Source organism: Trifolium pratense, linkage group LG5 (assembly GCF_020283565.1).
Source record: "Trifolium pratense cultivar HEN17-A07 linkage group LG5, ARS_RC_1.1, whole genome shotgun sequence".
Taxonomy (NCBI): Eukaryota; Viridiplantae; Streptophyta; class Magnoliopsida; order Fabales; family Fabaceae; genus Trifolium; species Trifolium pratense.
This window is the reverse complement of record NC_060063.1, coordinates 14,816,097-14,828,254: the sequence shown is the minus strand read 5'-3', so window position 1 is coordinate 14,828,254 and position 12,158 is coordinate 14,816,097.

The window sequence follows — 12,158 nt, the reverse complement described above, 5'->3', positions numbered from 1 at the left end:
AGTAAGACTTATTTTGAGGGTGCGATTAGTGAAAAACGGTTTTGGGCTTAAGAAGACCAAACACCGTTTGGCCCAACTGACCACACAAGAAACTCTATAAATAAGAAGCTTGTGTAGTTCAGTGAGTGCTTGCTTTTTCACAATTCGTTTTTCAGAGAAACCTTAAAGCTCTGAAACCCTAACCGCACTTCCTAAGCCTTCATCTTGTAGCAGCTAGCACTGAAAGTTGAAGACCTGTTCGTGTGGACTAGCTAGAGGTGCTGCCGTCGTGTGGTGCTTGTGATCAACGAATAGAAGCAAAGAGTTTGCTATTTCAGTTCACCAAAAGGTATAACGTTTAACCCTGATCATGACCATTCGCAAGGATCCATTGAAGGAAAAATTTAAAATTCCGCTGCGTTTTACACTCTGTTTTAAACACGATTTTCCTTCAGTGGTATCAGAGCCACTTGTGAAACCATGAATCGGTTTGTTGTTTTATTACTGTTTTATTAATATGGTTTTGAATCGGTATTAATAATAATAATAACAAGGATTAATAAAATTTGATTGATCGGTTTTAAAATATATATGTGATATATATTTCTGATACGACGCATCGGTGTATGTGATACATTGATCGTGTCATTCATTCGAATGTTTGAGTGATTGGCGTTTAATTTGGATGATTGTGAGCGTGAGCTTCGGAACCGTTTATGGTGAAGCATCATATATCCGATCGTTCATCTAGAACTAGCAGTCCTGAAACGTTTTGATGAATGGTGGTTGTATTAGGGTTTATAACAATATAAGTGTTGTGTTGTTATATAAACAGACATTGAAAGTTTTAAGTGATTGTCGTGAGCATGGATGATTGTGAGCGTGAGCTTCGGAACCGATAACTGGTGAAGCATCATATATCCAATCGTCTATGGTGAACAAAATCCTGAAACGTTTTAATGAATGATTACTGTATTAATTTTGTAACAATACAAGGGTTGTGTTGTTATAAAAACAGAGTACGGCTAGGGTTTATATCTGAAGCATCAAGTGTTGGTGCGATTAGGATTCATTGATGAAGTGTTCATCGAAATTTAGCTGCCCCTTTGAACCCCGTCCGCTGACCGGTCAGCGGAACCACCGTCCGCTGACCGGGCAGCGGAACCCCCGGCTAACTCTGCGTAAGGTGATCAATCATGGTGTTTTATTAATTGGACTAATGTAATAATAATAAATTGTGTGTTTATTGTTATTAAAGTTGCATGATGAATGGTTATGGCCTTAGTTCTTCTTTTCGTTTTATTTGGGATTTTAAATACGGCCTGCGTGTCGTGCCTCTCTTATATTCTCTTGATGTAATTTCTTTTCTCATCTCACTCCCTCGTATGAACACGAGTTTCTTGTAGTGATGTAATATAAGATTAGCAAATAGGACAGGAAGAACAGCAATGAAGATCTATCTTGGAGAAGTATAGGTCGTTCTTAGATATAGCATAGGTTCTCTCATTGGCTTGAGGGAACAATCACGCTAGGGGCCATAACCATGTCACTTTATTATATTATGTATGTTGATGCATGTTATGTATGGAGTGACGTCATTGTATGTAAGCCGTGGTAAGGTGGGATCAAATTAATTAAAAGCCCTCAAAGGAATTAATATTAAGTTTTATCGCTTTCCAACGAATAGCGCCCTTCAAGATCAATATCGATCAATGTAGGTTTTGCCAACGCGAAGTGCATTGTCAATATTGATAAGTTGCGGTGAGGTAATTTATTTATCCGATCGCTATTTAATGGGTCTAACTTAACTAAAGAAAATATAATAAGATTATATGACTTTAGAAGCAAGTATTGGGTTATTCCATGTGATGGATTAGAATAAGCGTTATTCACCCAATAGAAAGGATATGAGAGTTGTATGAGATACAATTGGAAAGGAGTTTCCTACCTAAATAACTAAGTTTTGTGTAATCAGCCCAACGCTGACTTAAAACGAAGTGAAATATGGATCTCATTCTCACTAGAAAATCTTCCAACGGGATTTTCCGAATCAAATGTCGAGGGTCATTTGTTTTGAGTAAAATAGTGAGAGCACATGTTTAATTAAAGGCCTAATTAAATGTGTATTAAAATTGTTCAATACTTATATTTTCACTTTTACAATTGTAGATCACCATGTCAAACACCAATACTTCAAACAACATTTTGCGAAGCATTCTTGACAAAGAGAAATTGTCTGGGACAAATTTTCTTGATTGGCATCGTAACTTGAGGATAGTCCTCATGCACGAGAAAAAGCTGTATGCTATTGAGGAACCCCAACCTAACCCTGAGGATGAACCTGCGGCCAATGCTCCTAAGGCTCAAAGGGATGCTTATCAGAAGCGTCTTGATGATGCCATGGATGCAAAGTGCCTCATGCTGGCTACCATGACCTCTGAGCTTCAGAAGCAACATGAGGACATGAATGCGTTCAATATGATCGAACACTTGAAGACGCTCTACCAAGAGCAAGCCAGGATTGAGAGGTTTGAGGTTTCCAAAGCCCTGTTTTCAGCCAAGCTATCTGAGGGATCTCTAGTAAGTCCACATGTGCTCATGATGATTGGGTACGTGGGGAACTTAGAAAAATTGGGATTTCCACTTGGAAATGAGCTTGTAACTGATCTGATCCTGCAATCGTTGCCGGAGAGTTTTAATCAGTTTGTTCTGAACTTCACCATGTCAGACATGGAGAAGACTCTGCCACAACTGCTAGGCATGTTGAGGCAAGCTGAGCAGAACATGAAAACAAAAGGGAAGTCCAACCATGTTCTTATGATTGGCAATGGAAACAAAGGGAAGGGCAACAAAGGGAAGGGAGGCAAAGGGAAGGGCAAGGAAGTTGCCAAACCCAAACCTACCCCTAAAGCTTTGAAGCCCACTGGGGGAGTTGCAAAGGAGGGTAGGTGCTTCCACTGTAACAAGACTGGACATTGGAAGAGGAACTGCCCAAAATACCTGGAAGATAAAAAGAATGGAGTAGAGAGCTCCAATTCAGCAGGTATCTTTGTTATTGAAATTAATTTATCTACTTCTTCTACATGGGTATTAGATACCGGATGTGGTTCTCACATTTGTACTAATGTGCAGGGGCTGCAAAGGAGTAGAGGATTGGCTAAAGGTGAAGTCGACCTACGAGTGGGAAATGGAGCAAGAGTTGCCGCATTAGCTGTAGGAGTTTTTAATTTGACTTTACCTTCTGGCTTAATAATACAGTTAGAGAACTGTTTTTATGTACCTGCCATTAGCAGGAATATTATTTCTGTTTCTTGTTTGGATAAACTTGGCTTTTCATTTATAATAAAGAACAATTGTTGCTCCATTTATTTAAATGATATCTTTTATGCCACAACACAAATGAGTAATGGATTATATATTCTTGATCTTGAAATGCCAATATATAACATTGATACAAAAAGGATTAAACCTAATGAGTTAAATCCTACATACCTTTGGCACTGTCGTTTAGGCCATATAAATGAGAAACACATTTCCAAGCTCCATAAAGATGGGCTCTTGGATTCATTTGATTATGAATCTTTTGAAACATGCAGATCTTGCTTATTGGGAAAAATGACAAAGACCCCATTCACTGGTAAAGGTGAAAGGGCAAGTGATCTCTTGGCTCTCATACATACTGATGTATGTAGACCATTGAACACACATGCTAGAGGAGGTTTTCAATACTTCATCACATTTACTGATGACTACAGTAGATATGGATATGTGTATCTAATGAAGCAAAAATCCGAATCCTTTGAAAAGTTCAAAGAATTTAAAAATGAAGTACAAAACCAACTAGGAAAGAAAATCAAATTCCTTCGATCAGATCGAGGAGGTGAGTATTTAAGCCTAGAGTTTGATGACCATCTAAAAGAGTGTGGGATTTTATCCCAACTCACTCCTCCTGGAACACCACAATGGAATGGTGTGTCTGAGAGAAGAAACCGAACCTTGTTGGACATGGTGCGGTCTATGATGAGTCACGCTGATCTTCCAAACTCCTTTTGGGGACACGCCCTATTAACAGCAGCTTATACACTTAACCGTGTTCCTTCTAAAACGGTTGAAAAGACACCATATGAGATGTGGAGTGGCAAGAAACCACATATGTCTTACTTAAAGATTTGGGGTTGCGAAGTTTATGTAAAACGTCAAATTTCTACTAAACTTGAACCTAAATCTGACAAGTGCTTCTTTGTGGGATATCCAAAAGAGACAAAAGGATATCACTTCTACAATCCTTCTGAGGGCAAAGTGTTTGTCGCTCGAACAGGAGTATTCCTAGAAAAGGACTTTGTTTCCAAAGGAATCAGTGGGAGGAAAGTAGATCTTGAAGAAATTCACGATCCACAAAGTAATGACACACCAATGGAGGAACAAGAGCGGGATGCACAAGATGTTGTGACAGAGAATCCTGCTCATATAACACAAGAACCACGTAGGTCCAACAGGATACGTCAAGAACCTGAAAGATATAGATATCTCATATCGGAACAAGGTGATGTATTACTCATGGATCAAGATGAGCCTGTGACTTACCAAGAGGCCATTACTGGCCCTGAATCTAAGAAGTGGCTTGAAGCCATGAAATCTGAAATGGATTCCATGTACACAAATCAAGTTTGGAACTTGGTGGAAGCTCCTGATGGGATTAAACCCATAGGATGCAAGTGGGTCTTCAAGAAGAAGACTGACATGGATGGAAAGGTACAGACCTACAAAGCGCGATTGGTTGCTAAAGGTTTCAAACAAATTCATAGGGTAGACTATGATGAAACATTTTCACCAGTTGCGATGATCAAATCCATTCGGATCTTACTTGCCGTCGCTGCATACTATGATTATGAAATCTGGCAGATGGATGTAAAAACTGCCTTCCTTAATGGGAGTCTCCTTGAGGATGTGTATATGACACAACCTGAAGGCTTTTGCATTCCAGGAGAAGCCAAAAAGATATGCAAATTACAGCGATCAATCTACGGATTGAAGCAAGCTTCCAGAAGTTGGAATCTTCGTTTTGATGAAACTGTAAAACAGTACGGATTCATTCAAAATGAAGATGAGCCTTGTGTTTACAAGAAGGTTAGTGGGAGCATAGTCGCATTCCTAGTATTATATGTAGATGACATATTACTAATAGGAAACGACATCCCTACCTTGCAACAAATTAAAACTTGGTTAGGGAATTGCTTTTCTATGAAAGATCTGGGTGAAGCAGCCTATATATTAGGAATAAGAATCTATAGAGATAGATCACAAAAACTGCTTGGCCTAAGCCAGAGTACATACATAGATAAAGTGTTAAGACGCTTTAATATGCATGATTCCAAGAAAGGATTCATTCCTATGCAACATGGCCTATGTCTTTCAAAGACACAGTCTCCTTCATCTAAGGAAGAAAGGGACCGCATGAGTAAGATCCCTTATGCATCGGCTATAGGATCTATCATGTATGCCATGATATGTACTCGACCAGATGTTTCATATGCCTTAAGCGCAACAAGCCGTTATCAGTCTGATCCTGGTGAGGCTCATTGGGTGGCTGTCAAGAACATCCTTAAATACTTAAGGAGGACTAAAGACTCATTCCTAATATATGGAGGCCAAGAAGAGCTAAATGTAATTGGTTACACTGATGCTAGCTTCCAAACAGATAGGGATGACTTTAGGTCGCAATCAGGCTATGTGTTTTGCATAAATGGTGGCGCTGTGAGCTGGAAGAGTTCAAAGCAAGATACAGTTGCTGATTCTACAACCGAAACTGAGTACATCACTGCATCAAATGCAGCAAAGGAAGCTGTTTGGATAAAGAAGTTCATTACTGAACTTGGCATATTCCCTAGCATTGTGGATCCCATTGAATTATTTTGTGACAACAATGGTGCAATCGCACAAGCTAAGGAACCTAGATCTCACCAAAAGTCCAAACACATACTCAGGCGCTATCATCTTATTCGAGAAATAATTGATAGAGGAGATGTGAAAATATGCAGAGTACCAACACTTGACAATGCTGCTGATCCACTTACAAAGCCTCTTGCTCAGCCGAAGCATGAGGGCCACACTAGGGGCATAGGTATTAGGAGTATGCCTGATTGGCTCTAGTGCTAGTGGGAGATTGTTGGTGTAAGCCCTAGAGGCCAATTATTTATAATTGCATGATACTTGTATTGGATAATTTACTTATTAAATAAAGGCTTTTCTTTATTATGTTTATGTGTTAAATAATAATAGAGTCCCTAGAATAGTAAGTTCATTGAATGGAACGTTAAGTGTGACTTAATCGTGAGAGTCCATTACACATAAGAACACTATTCTTAAAACATCCGTAGTCGAGCTTTAATGTGAATTGGGATAACATCAAAACATAGAGACTATTATGTTGGTAGACTGATGATCACATCTCACGGATCATAGATAAAGAGTTATCAAGTCTTCACATAGATATAAATATTAAGAGTAATATTTATATCGGATTGACCCACCATGAGAATACTACATAGTATGTTATGAAATGTCATAGGATATTCTCATAGTGATAAGTGGTGTATTCCACCCTTCGACCTGAAACCACTATGTTCCCTAGATGTAGGAGTGTAGTACTTTGTCGCCATTCAAAGTTATCCGTAACAGGATGACTATAAAGTTGGTTGATGGGTATTCCACGAATCATGCTAAGGGACATGAGTGACCTAGATGGAATTTACCCCTCCTACATAACATGAGATATGTCTATGGGCCCAATATTGAACTTAACAAGGGTGACGTACTATGCCTTGTGTTCAATATAGACATAAGGGTAAAAGGGTAATTATACACATGAGTTTTATCACGGAAAGGTTTGTCAGATCACGTGACATTCTTGTGACTTGGGTAGCAGTGATGTGTTGCTAGATACCGCTCACTGTTTATAATATTAAGAATAATATTATTGCCAACGTTATAAGAACCTACAGGGTCACACACATAAGGACAGTCGATATGGAAGAAATAAGTAAGACTTATTTTGAGGGTGCGATTAGTGAAAAACGGTTTTGGGCTTAAGAAGACCAAACACCGTTTGGCCCAACTGACCACACAAGAAACTCTATAAATAAGAAGCTTGTGTAGTTCAGTGAGTGCTTGCTTTTTCACAATTCGTTTTTCAGAGAAACCTTAAAGCTCTGAAACCCTAACCGCACTTCCTAAGCCTTCATCTTGTAGCAGCTAGCACTGAAAGTTGAAGACCTGTTCGTGTGGACTAGCTAGAGGTGCTGCCGTCGTGTGGTGCTTGTGATCAACGAATAGAAGCAAAGAGTTTGCTGTTTCAGTTCACCAAAAGGTATAACGTTTAACCCTGATCATGACCATTCGCAAGGATCCATTGAAGGAAAAATTTAAAATTCCGCTGCGTTTTACACTCTGTTTTAAACACGATTTTCCTTCAATTAGGATTGCCTGTAACGACCCATTTTTCGTATTCGTATATTTTATTAAATGTTATTTTATTTATTAATTGGCTTTTATTATTTTATTGAGCGGCGAATAATTATTTAGCCGAGCGTAAGTTATTAGACGCGAGAACCTTTGTTTTGGGCTTAATGGGCGTGAGAGGCATTGGGCCTAAGCCAATTGGGCTTGGTTCATGACAATGGAAAGTAGTATAAGTAGCAAGTCAAACACATGAATAGTATCACAATTCATTTCTTTGAGTTTGAGTGAGTAAGAGCAAGAGCAAAGCTAAGCTAGGGTTTTGGCTAGGAGAATCACGAGCAAGAGAGGAGAGGAAAGGCTTGGATCATCATCTTTGCTTAAGGTAAGAGATTAGAATTCATGATTCTTGAGTGGCAAGGAGAGGGGAGATTGTCCATGTCTCCATTCCCGAACTCTCCCACTCAATTTCTTTTAGACTTTTGGTTAAGCTTTTGTATGTGAGTGTGATGTTCTTCATCATCACTTTGTATGTGTTAATCACTAGCTTGATTTCATGAAAAATATGCATGTGTTTGGATCATGTTGAAAAAGTTTATGAAAGTTGCTTAAAACCCAAGAAATTGGCATGATTTTGATTGTTTGAGGTATTTGGATGTTTGGAAGGGATGATTAATGTTCCTTGATACCATATATGCTTGAAATAGCTGTTTATAAGAATTTATAACATGTTTGAATGAATTTTTGAGTTGATTCAATGTTAAACCGCCTTATTGAAACTCAAGAACAGATATTTTTCTGGTATAGTTCGCTAAGCGACCAGGAGTTCGCTGTAGCGAACGTGTTCGCCAATGCTCGCCATGAGCAGGTGATTCCCTGGTGTAGTTCGCGTAGGCTTGCTAAGCCTTCGCTCAGCGAATAGTTCGCTGAAGCTCGCCAATGCTCGCCATGAGCAGGTGACTTCCTGGTGAGGTTCGCCATGTCTCGCTGAGGCTTCGCTTAGCGAAGGCCTCTGTGACAGCAATTTTTGTTGATGTTTGTAAGTGTGATTAGGCACTTGTAACATGGTTTAAGAGTATCCTTACATGATTGTTGATACATGTTGATACTGTTAATGCTTGTTGTTAATCGTTATATGATTGATAAACGTGTATGCAATAAGTTGTAGCTTAAAATGAGCAATGTGATGTTTTGGCATTAAATTGTAATGTTAAGTGAATGTGTTAGGATTGTGTTCCCGCATTCATAAAAGAGTAGCTTCGAGCTAGAGAATATCATATGGTTGATATGTGTATACATACATGCATTCATAATTGTATGTGAACATTGGAAACTTGGGTTCCAATAACGAAAATGGATTATGTGTCCATAATGAAGCCGAGGATCGGATTAGATGAATCCATGAGTCCGGAGTTGCTATCCAACAGGATATAAAACTGTGTTGGCTTATCCAAGGGAGATAAGATGGTTCGGTAAGTTCCGACATATCCAGCAAGATATAAAACTGTTCTTGGTCCACCGTTGGTGTGACACCTTGGTACCACATGCATTTAGTTATGTCTAGGGATGGCATGACGGTGAATTAATTGGCATTAGATACCTTAGGGTAAATGCGCATATATTTGATAAATGGTATGTGACATTTATTTGGTTGAATTGTGTTGAACTTTATTAATTGATAATTGTTTAGTGCGATGTTTTGACGTGAGTTAGAATATGTATGATGTAGTTCGAAAGTGTAAGACCTTTCTTATACTCGTATGATATGCGGTTATGTTTTCTAACTCTCTGCTTTGTGTTATTTGCTGGACCTTTGGGGGTTCAGATATTCAGGCTGAGGACTGTGCCGACGTTTAGACTGCTGTTTTAGCTTGGTGTTGAAGTACCTTTTGGTGAGGAGACTTAGCATAGATTTCTCCTTTTAGTACTAGCTTTTGACTAGAGGTTGTAAATAGTAAATGCTCTGGTAATGTAACATCGAGTCGGGGATTTCGCTTGGCTTACATCGTATATCGGTGTTACCTTTTTGATATGCTAGTTCTTGTATAAGTGACATCCTTAGGGATGAATATGGCTTATGTATATATATATGTATATATATGCATGCTTGGTTTGATTGAATCCGCTGTTGCTTTTCATGTTAAATTTCATGACGCTCTGTGTGTATGCTTGTGTTTTAATTACCGCGTGGCACTCTGCCTTTACACTTGTTGAAAAGTTTTTAAAATTACGTTTTTAAGGGTAGTATGGGTTATGGTGTTACATTGCCCACTATTTTACCAATAGAGAAGTAAAGAGAGGATTCACGAGAGAAAGAAAGAGGAGAAAAACCACGGAGATCACTACTAGACAGGTAAGGGGTTTGTATAACTCACCTAGGAAATTCTGAATTTATAGCTTTAAGGTTGTAGCTTGTGTTTCTTTCCATTCCTTGCCTTGCCCTTACTTCGTGTTGATGACGTTGTTGTTATTGTTTGTGTTCTCTGTTTCTTTGAGTTGAATTCTTATATCCATTGTATTGCAGAACTGGTGTGTTGCTTTATGATTGAGAGTCGTATGTTATTAAAGGGTGTTGTAGTGCGCTCAAAGAGAATTAAAAAGTAAATTCATAAAAGTTGAGAAAAAATAGGATTTGAGTTGCTAATCCATAAAACTAGAGTTTGGTGTTGTTTCAAGAGTCTAAATCAATTCTAAAACAATTCTGGAATCTTTCTAAGTCAAAGGAATATCAAAATCGAAGCTTTGGGTATGGTTTTAATGGTGTTCTTGTTGTCGTTTTCTTAAAGAGAACTCTAGCCTCTTTTTACACGTGATTAGCCTTCCAATTTTAAAAACTAATACCGGGAATCTTTGTAAAATTAAACGATGATAAAAAAGATATATAGAACATTGAATATCGTTGAGAAACGAGAAAGAAATAACCGGGTCGGAGTCCGGGTCGCCTGACCCGTTTTACAGCAAACCGGGTGAAGAAGGAGGTGAACAGTGTCACTTCCCTTCGCCCAGTCGCAGCCCCGGAGTGTAACACCCAAACCCATTATTTATTTATTTCTACCTTTAGTAAAATCTTTTTCAAAACACGCAATGGAAAATCACATTTTAATTTATTGAATATCGGTTCGAGTATTACACTCCTCTATCAAAATAATACTAATGTAATTAATTAGTAAAAGTAGTGTTTATACAAATCTTTGAATCAAATAATGTATTTATTGATTATACAAAACAACCTAGACAATAGACTTTATATACAATATAAAACTCTTTCCCGTGTCACAATCAGAGCAGAGTTTCACCGACGACTCGACATCGAATACCACAAAATCCTGTAAAATCTGGACCCCCAACGGTCCAGCACATAACACATAAAAGAGAGTTAGACAACATACTCAAAATATAAGTGTAAGTAAATGGTACTTAAACACTCCTTCATAAAAACATGCATAATCATACATTATACATATACATCACCATCATTCATGCATATTCATATATCATGCATATACTTCATCTATCACATAATCAATCATTCACAAAATACACCAAACATATAGTTTCACGTCGTCTCGGACAATACCAAAACATCAACAAATATCACATAACTCAATTACAAATAGGGATATACATAAAGTTCCTAATGTAATCTAACACCACAAATACATTGTTCAGATTATGGTCATGACGGACCCTGCGTTGTTCATTTTATAGTCATGACGGACTCTGCGTTGTTCATTTTATAGTCATGACGGACTCTGCTCCTCACATACGGATTAACAATCAACATTTACCAAGTATGTGTCAAACATCATTTATTATAAAATGCACACAAAATTCCTAATGCAATCTAATGCTTCACATTCATGTTATGTCCTCTAGACACCTCTAATGCATGTGGTACCATCGTCTTTATCAGGGTATTTCACCTCTGATATCCTTCTTTATCAAACAAATATAGTTCGATATCCTTCTTTATTGGACAAGCCAATATCCCTAAATATTCATGATGCATGCACTCAAAACTCATGAATATATACATCAACAATTTTGGCATATAGCCCATCAACAATAACGTGGAACACTATCCAACGTCCGTCTTTATTAAGATAATCAATACCTTAATATCCGTCTTTATCGAATAACATAATTCGATATACTTCTTTATTAGAATAACATAATCCTAATATCCTTCTTTATTAAGTTAATTAACACCTTAATATACTTCTTTGATATTTAAACAAACATCATCAACAATCATCAACACATACAATGCATTTACTCACATTTTTAACACAATACTAATAATATAAGTAAAGTGTATTAATCATGCATCTTATCATAAAACAAACTCCGGAATCGGAATCTACGCGAAAAATCGAGTAAAATAGGTTCCGGTTGCATAAACCGTCAATAGGTCAAAAGTCAACGGTCAACCCAAAAGTCAACAGTCAACACAGTTCAAGTTGAACTACGCTGGGGGCGTGAAAGGTTCACGCTGCGCGTGACACAAGGCTACGCCGCGCGTGGAAAGAATCATGCTACCCGAGACGACCAGCAACATTTCCAAAAGGATCACGCTGCGCGTGATGGGGATCACGCTGCGCGTGATTGCTGAGGAACAGTCACGCTAGGGGCGTGAAAAGTCACGCTGGGCGTGATAGATCTGATGTTCTTCATGTTCATACGAAAAATTGTCCAAAACTCACTTATTTGGCCCAAAAACCCCA